We start from the raw sequence: 9,663 nt of genomic DNA on the forward strand, positions 1-9,663 counted from the left end.
TACTCTCTTCTCTCTCTCTCTGGTGTGTATATGTTTCAATGCACAGATGGTTAAATAAATTATTACAAGTAGTATCTAAAAGAGGGACCTGAATATCACATTAGACGTCATAAGGGTTTACTGTATATCAACACCCAGGCAAAATAGTGCCTCGCCAATAAAAACAAATGTACATCATTGGAAGGCAATTTGACCGATTATTGATTTAAATCCTGATAACGACAAATTCTACACGTCACGAAAGGTCAAAATTTAACAACTGAAACAAATCCTCCCCGGGTCCCTATGGTACAGGTTCGTGATTTTAAGCGATGTCGTATGGTATGTAGATCTATATCAGGGTGTCGTAGTAGAACATATGTGATCCCCCAGGCATTAAGTACTGATCATATATAGATGACACCCTGATGTAACGATAGATCCTTGTGTGGTTCCGCCGATGTTCTTAATTACTTGTCAATGTAATGATAATAAAATGTTTGTAAGCTTTTAAAAAGAATCTTCTTGTCATTGTGTGATTAGGCGATGGACAACGTCAACCGAAAACACCTTACAGTGAGTTCATATTGCTGAAGGGCAAAGGTCAACGAGAAAGATTTCACAACGTCATACGCGGTAGGCGACTGATATGCGTCAACTGTTTTTCGTTCAAATTTAGTTTGCATCATCGTAACTTCATGTTAGCCAATCCGCACACAGGTATAGTATCAAGGGGGTCTATAATGTAGGTCAAACAATGGATTCATATTGCTAAAGGTCAAAGGGAAAGATTTTACAATGTCTTATATATGGTACAATGTAGATGACTGATATGCGTCAAGTCTTTTCCGTTCAAATTTAGTTTGCATCATCCAAAATTCCTGTAGGCTAATCCATTCGGGTATTATTTACGGGATACATAAACATGTACATAATGTAAGTCAACTTATGGAATAACGTTTATTTGGAAAAAGCGACAGGAGTAACCATATTGCGATGTCAAATTTTCTGAAATTAGTTTGTAATGTTTTATTGTAAACATAAATGCAAATAAATTGGACATATCTTTCAGAACTTACGTTTGCCGCTTCGAGTGTAGAAACAATTTAACAAATAGTTATATTAAAAGCTATGTCAAAGCCGCTGCTTGCTCTGTGATGCAAGATACATATGAAACGTTTTTTTGGAACGTTTGTTTGAAGAATAAAATGTTTTATAGAAACGTTTTTTTATAGAAAGAGTGAGTCATCCACTTGGACTTGCATTTCCCTTTCAAAGTCTAAACAACACAATGCATGTCATTTCTCTGAAACTTCGGCTTGATGAAGCTATACTTGTATATAATATCAATTGATCACATAATGTATTGTGTTATCCAGTGAATATACCCACGTCATAGTTTTCAATCTGATTAAAATCATGTTACATGGCTTCGTTAACTTCGTACTACGCCTAAACGATATCATATGATTTTAATCAGATTGGATAGTTTTTTGCTATTATCCCATGTAATGACCTACACAGTATCAGCCCTGTGATTGATTGTAAGGTTCAATTATGACGTCACGTCTAGGACAAGTACATGACCTCAAAGACTTACCCACTGGAGTCAAAATGGTGGCTTTTTACATTTCAAGATTGTATGTACATGAATAAATACCTCAAATCTTGGTTATGTGATAAAAAGGATCTCGCACTCGTTTTCATTTTATATGAAATAAATGAAACTCATATTTTTTTTTGCATTTTAGCTCGCCAGAGGCTCACTAAATTGAAAAATTCTAAGAATCGTTTCATTAATCTCAAATGAAATGGAAACTCATGATGTAAGATCCTTTTTATCAAGAATATAAATAAAACGTACAATATTTGATGCACCATGTAATAAGTTTATTACACATAACCACAAAAATAGAGAAAATATACACCACTTATAATAACAGATATACAGTCGATCTATAATACTATATATATATATATACTCCAGTAATGTGAAGGAAGGTGTTCATTTTACAGGGAAGTACATGGGGTGTGTGTATAATACACACTGACTAGATTGTATACTAAACGACTAGAGAGATTGGTGACAGTGAACTCATGGAACACACTTGTAAGTAAAGTGAAGTAAATAATATTATTTCATAATTTCTTGTACAATAATAAATCAAGTTTTCAAAATGTGAACAATAATTAGGTTTCGAGTTACATAAAAACAGATCCAACATATAAACATAAATTATCAAATGAAAACAAGTAGAACTCCCGTGGCATTCGAGAAAGATTCAGGGTTCAGTTTTTCACCCCTGAAGACACATTTAAACTCTTCCAATTCATTGGTTGAAATTGTTCATTATGAAGTTTCATGACTGAATGAGTTAACAAGTCCTTTCTTCAATTTTTCGAAGTGTTTTTTTGTGACATTGGTAAAACATTACCTACATTTTTTTGGATAGCATTACCTCAAAGAGGATGTTGAATCTCTATTTATTTAATTTTATTATAAGTGTCACTATTTTTGAATCAAACAAGATGAAAGTTTGACATTAGCTTCTCATTACCGGTAAGCAAACAAAGTAATGAAGAACTGGGGAAAGAAATATTTTGTTACACGCAACCTCATCATGTCATACCATGACATTTAATTCTGACTTTATTTTATTACATTGTCTTCTAAATTGTTTCATGATACAGAAAATTTAAAGAGAATATTTGACTACTCAAAAACAGATAAGTTACATGAAGTAAAATTTTTTTTAAAAATTCTTATTTGAACTTGCAGCTGTTTAAATGAGAATTTCTTGAAAAAAAGTATCTAAGAAATATAACTGTACTGACTGTCTAAATGATGATTTCTTGAAAAAAAGTATCTAACAAATATAATTGTACTGACTGTCTAAATGATGATTTCTTGAAAAAAAGTATCTAAAAAATACAATTGTACTGACTGTCTAAATGATGATTTCTTGAAAAAAAAGTATCCTAACAAATATAATTGTACTGACTGTCTAAATGATGATTTCTTGCAAAATATCTAACGGATACAATTGTACTGATTTACATAAATCTAATTAAACAAATGATGTATCAAATTTGTTTCTGTATTCTTCACAGAAAAAGTCAACAATATATTGAGTATGATGTCCTGAACAAAATTCATGGTCAGTCTTACCACAACATCAAAACTAAGGTTCTACTGTAGACCTTTCTAGTACTTCAACAGACAGCCTGAAACCTTACACTCCCTGGAATAGCCTGGAATTAGACAGTCCAAAAGCCAACAAGCCCAGAGACTATAAGTCTAGGATAAGACAGCCTGAAACCTTACAATCCCTGGAATAGCCTGGAATTAGACAGTCCAAAAGCCAACAAGCCCAGAGACTATAAGTCTAGGATAAGACAGCCGGAAACCTTACAATCCCTGGAATAGCCTGGAATTAGACAGTCGAAAAGCCAACAAGCCCAGAGACTATAAGTCTAGGATAAGACAGCATGACACCTTACATTCTCTTGAATAGCCTGGTATTAGACAGTCAAAAGCCAACAAGCCCAGAGACTATTAGTCTAGGATAAGACAGCATGAAACCTGACATCCATGGAATAGCCTGGTATTAGATAGTCGAAAAGCCAACAAGCTCAACTATAAGTCTAGGATAAGACAGCCTGCAAACTTGCAATCCATGGAATAGCCTGGTATTATGCTGTACAAAATCCTGCAAGCCCAGATATTTCATTAGCCTAAAAGAAGATACCCTGCCCACTTACAATCCATGGAATAGCCTGGTAGTAGGCAGTCCAAAAGCCCACACGCTCAGAGTGTATTTGCCTAGGATAAGGCACCCTGAACACGTGACATACAATACAAGGAGACAAATAGAAAGGATGAGAAACAACACCTTGATTGTGTTCAAAACTGTTGTTGCTCATTCTTTTTATTTGTACTTCTTTGTTACTATGAATGTGGGCTGTTGAATAATACTATATATCACCACTATGGAACAGACCTCCCGGTTGTTGCACAGATGATGGTCTCCCCCCTCGGAGATTTGAAAACATCGAGGAGAGTAGGTGTGGGATTGGACATCTTGAAAACTCACAATCTTCATGTTATTTAGTCAATTTAGAATTCCATGACAAAGTCAGGTGATGGTAAGTAGCTCTAGAACTAGACTGTCTAAAACAGACATTCTCAGGGATATTCATCAGGCTTCAAAATCTAAGTCTGCAGTAGATAGGAAAACTCAAATAAAGCTTTTACCATAAAACAGGTTCAGAATGTACAAACAAATGCCCAACAATATTTCTGATGATTGTATATTTTGAAAAGCAAAATGTATACCTACATTATATTTCACGATCTAAGTCCATGGCAAAAATATTCTTACAACACAACCAATAACAATGTGCTTGCAGTGTAAAGTAACAAAATTAATCTAGACAAAAAATGGATCTACATTATTGATTTCTTTGAACTTATTCACCCCTGAAGACACATTTGAACTGCTCCAATTCAAAGGTTGGAATAGTTCATTATGAAATTTTAGGGGTTAACAGGTTAACAAACAACTGCGTATGTTATTACAATGCTTCTTTATCGACCAATACATTTTCAATGTTTATGTCTGTAAATTAACACTCCTAAAAGAGAGAAATGCTATTGAAATACATAGCTAGATAATAGCAGAAGTCGGTATTGCAGCATTGCAATACAAATGTACAAATGAACACAAACACATGTACATTGTAATCTATATCATTATAAATGGAAGAATAATATTAAAGATATAAAAAGATTACTTTTTATTGTACTGTCCATAAAAAGTGATATGTACTGTATTTTAGAACTTCTTCGTTGTAAGACACGTCACCTGTTTATTTTTCCTTCCTACTTTCTGTTTCCACTCTTTGATTAATTAGATTATGTACTTCTCAATATCTGTCTTTCTTCTTATTGAAATTATAGTTATGGATTAATATCACCAAATTATTTTACATATCATTTAATTTAAACCTCTTCAATCATATTTATTAACAAATGAAATCCTAAGTTGTTCCAAATTATCAATAGACATAAAATATTGTCTAAATCTGCATGCTTTATAAAACGTTACTTAAAAAGTGATGTTGAGAAGTTTACTCCATGTATAGGTCAACTTATTTCAGGTTATTACTATTTAAGGTTAATTAAATAGTTTAAGAGCAGTTTATTGCAAGGTTTAGTTCAGTTTGTATTACTCATTTGTGTATATCAAAATCTGGAGTGTCAAATACACCGTGCATACAAAACTGTTACATAACATGCTAACTTACTCATTGAGCCATCTCATTTTTAACACAATGAATTCCTGTAATACAAAAAGTACCCCTCATTTATAATCTTACATAGATTTGCTATGTATATTACAACGAATTATAATGCTGTGGACAGTCACACTATTTGGACCCCCCAGGGTGGCCTTGATTTACTGTAGTGAATGCCCACAATACAGTTATCACCCCTCCCTCACTTGCTTGTACCTTATTGAAGAGAATGACAGAGAATATGAACCAATTCACCTCTAAAGTTACATTTGAACCTTACCAAATCAAAAACTGGGTAAGTCCAGTTTAAAGATGAAGGGGTGAATGATTTAATGTTACAATCTTGTAATGATAGTTTGTTATGACAAATAGTGATAATGTACATACGTATAGTATCAATGAGTATATAGTATATGTGATGAATAACATGATAACAAATTACCCTTTATATATATCGGGGATAGTCATCATGTTTCAAGAATTATTCAATAATGAGAAATTGAAACATAATTAGAAACTGATAAACGTATAAATGAAAGTATTGCACATGACTACACAACACATGACATGTCATTGTAAAATATTACAGACATAAACTGTGATTAATTATATTGCAGAGTTCCCCGTCATTTTTCTGGAGTCTGGGATGGATGTAAAGAAGGCACTCAAACAAGTCTTAAACTTTGCCAACAATCAACACTGTAATTTTGTCAACAATTTAGCTAGTCAACATTGTAATTTTGTTTTCACTAGTCAACACTGTAATTTTGTTTTCACTAGTCAACATTGTAATTTTGTTTTCACTAGTCAACACTGTAATTTTGTTTTCACTAGTCAACACTGTGATTTTGTTTTCACTAGTCAACATTGAAATTTTGTCAACAATTTAGCTTGTCAACATTGTAATTTTGTCAACAATTTAGCTAGTTAACACTGTAATTTTGTCAACAATTTAGCTAGTCAACACTGTAATTTTGTCAACAATTTAGCTAGTCAACACTGTAATTTTGTCAACAATTTAGCTAGTCAACACTGTAATTTTGTCAACAATTTAGCTAGTCAACACTGTAATTTTGTCAACAATTTAGCTAGTCAACACTGTAATTTTGTCAACAATTTAGCTAGTCAACACTGTAATTTTGTCAACAATTTAGCTAGTCAACACTAATTTTGTCAACAATTTAGCTAGTCAACACTGTAATTTTGTCAACAATTTAGCTAGTCAACACTGTAATTTTGTCAACAATTTAGCTAGTCAACACTGTAATTTTGTCAACAATTTAGCTAGTCAACATTGTAATTTTGTTTTCACTAGTCAACATTGTAATTTTGTTTTCACTAAGTCAACACTGTGATTTTGTTTTCACTAATCAACACTGATTTTGTCAACAATTTAGCTAGTTAACACTGTAATTTTGTCAACAATTTAGCTAGTCAACACTGTAATTTTGTCAACAATTTAGCTTGTCAACACTGTAATTTTGTCAACAATTTAGCTAGTCAACATTGTAATTTTGTTTTCACTAGTCAACATTGTAATTTTGTTTTCACTAAGTCAACACTGTGATTTTGTTTTCACTAATCAACACTAATTTTGTCAACAATTTAGCTAGTTAACACTGTAATTTTGTCAACAATTTAGCTAGTCAACACTGTAATTTTGTCAACAATTTAGCTAGTCAACACTGTAATTTTGTCAACAATTTAGCTAGTCAACACTAATTTTGTCAACAATTTAGCTAGTCAACACTGTAATTTTGTCAACAATTTAGCTAGTCAACACTAATTTTGTCAACAATTTAGCTAGTCAACACTGTAATTTTGTCAACAATTTAGCTAGTCAACACTAATTTTGTCAACAATTTAGCTAGTCAACACTGTAATTTTGTCAACAATTTAGCTAGTCAACATTGTAATTTTGTTTTCACTAGTCAACATTGTAATTTTGTTTTCACTAAGTCAACACTGTGATTTTGTTTTCACTAATCAACACTGATTTTGTCAACATTTAAGCTAGTTAACAGTGTCATTTTTGGGCGATGTAATTTGTCAGTACCGTATAAGACAGCCACATGATCATCATAGACGTTAGTCTTCATTGTAACTTTTCAACACTAGTCAACATCGAAACCTGTCAACAATGCAACCTTTTGATGTCAATACATCTAGTCAATGTTATACCAAGTCAGCAGTATACCATGTCAAACATTGAAAGTTGTCAATAGTATGCCTAGTCAACACTGTATTTTGTTGATAAAACAATAAGTCAACATTTTAACAAGTCAACATTACAACTGGTCATCAGTATAACAAGTCAACTTTGAAACTTGTCAACATTGAAACTTGTCAACATTGAAACTTGTCAAAACTTGTCAACATTGAAATTTGTTCACATTTCAACTGGTCAGAGTTGGAACTTGTCAATCATTGTAACTTGTCATTACAGAAATGTATTTGTAATTTTCAATTTTGTAACTTGTCAATATTACAAGTAGAAAACGTTAACTGTAAAGCTCAATGATATTATTAATATTGAGTCATTTCATAGGAAAGCAATACTGTACCCTTTCAACGTAGTACAAGCCTGCCTCGCTTGAGGATCCCTGCCCCAATGCTCTTTAGTTCTTTTGTATATACAGTAACCTCCCTTTAAACTTTCGTTTGGATATATACTGTAGCACAGTTGGGTCAGGACACTTCTGTTGACCAGGTAGCACAATGGGTTAGTGCGATAATATCAAAATCTGAAGTTCAGGGTTTAAATCCTGTCTCGCCCTGCTGACTTTTTTTACTCTCAGAACACTGTTGTTTTTTTAATCTTTATTATTTCTCATTAAAGTCCTGCAAGGCATTCCCCCCCTCCCCAAAAAAAAATTATTTACACTCATGCTGGAAAAAACAGTTTCCAACAATTAATAATGGTTTTCGGCAGTAACACAGGAATCTTTTGATTTTTCTTTATTTCAAAAGCGGACCTTTTTTCAAAACTGGCGGACTTTCGAAATATATTTCACTGCAAGGAATATATCCCAGACTTATCGTCAAAGCCAGCCTATTTTCAAATCAGGCTTATTATTGAGCTTTCAGGGTATCCAAACATTATACTAAATGTGTGTGTGCATGCCAACCTTGTCCAATCATATACCTGTCACAAAGAGTAAATTTTTATAGTATCAATTACACATTATAATATATATAGAAGAATACATTTCTAGCGAGAATCAACATACATATGTCAGCTGTATATATATACAGGTCATTGTCAATTTGTCAACTGTGTACATTTTAATTATGTTTCAGCTTGTGTCAAAAGTATGTCACATATATACATGTATACAATTAAAATAATATCAACTGAACAAAGGATTGATGCAAATGAGTAATATTTATGGAGATAAAAAAAATCTACCAGGTATACACACATGTTTTAAAAAAGAACAAAATATACAGAGAACCATGAGCAGATATTTACATTGTAAAGTTATTCAAGGAATTAACAGGTTTTGTATTTATCACATAATTGAAATGTACAGCAATGTTATATATAATTATATTCCCAAATAACAGTCAGTGTATACTCTATACTTACTCCATTGTAATAGTATACTCCAAATGGTAAATACAACAATTTAGCACTATTTCACCTGACAGTCAAGCAATATAACATTCTATTACATTTCCATGAAGGTTGCATATCATTCAGTTGATCAAGTAAGGGGGGAAAAAAATAAAAAAAAATAACTCTGCATCTATAATCAATTTGAACATAACTAAAATAGTATACCCCTTCCAGGGGATATGCTTACTTTCGCTCTCTGCACCCCTGTAATATGTCATAGCAAAATCGAAGGCTTAGTGTGCACCATCTTGTGGATGAGACGAGAAGGCTAGTTTGATCCTTTGATGTACACCAAAAGAATCTCATGGTCTCTTTAACGGTAAAACTTATTATTAAAGCTTTGAAGTCGGGCGTTGCTCCTCTGTTATCTTCAAACGACAAGTATCAGCCTAGTAATTGGTCAGGTTTTTTTTACCTGACACCAATAAAATAGCTAGCTGCGTGACTTCAGTTTCGCTGACATATTCCAGGGGTGCACAGAGCGAAAGTGAGCGTGACCCCTGTACATGTATATCGAGGATGACCCCCCCAAAGAAGAGAGTTCACCTGCCTGAATGTAAAGGCAGATGTCAAACCTCAAAATAATACTGTCTATATTAGTTTTAATATCTTATACAAATATACATTTGATGTTGTTATTTTTTTTTAACAAAACAGTTTTATTTTTAGGAAAGTATATGAAGATAACCTTTAGATTTGTTTATTATCTTAATTTACTTGAACTATTCCGTCTTTTCATATTGAAGAGTTAACTGCTCTTATGAGCA

General features: G+C 32.7%; 1 long non-coding RNA gene across 1 annotated transcript; it reads right to left on the reverse strand.

Moving 5' to 3' along the window:
• Window positions 1-1,854: 1,854 nt before the first annotated feature.
• Window positions 1,855-6,831, reverse strand: LOC110455278. The gene is made up of 2 exons (XR_002463436.1): window positions 6,092-6,831; window positions 1,855-5,976 (listed from the first exon to the last, which is right to left on the reverse strand). It is a non-coding gene; the product is annotated as an uncharacterized LOC110455278 (long non-coding RNA).
• Between the last annotated feature and the right edge of the window lie 2,832 nt (window positions 6,832-9,663).

Source organism: Mizuhopecten yessoensis, unplaced genomic scaffold (genome assembly GCF_002113885.1).
Source record: "Mizuhopecten yessoensis strain PY_sf001 unplaced genomic scaffold, ASM211388v2 scaffold8195, whole genome shotgun sequence".
Lineage (NCBI taxonomy): Eukaryota > Metazoa > Mollusca > Bivalvia > Pectinida > Pectinidae > Mizuhopecten > Mizuhopecten yessoensis.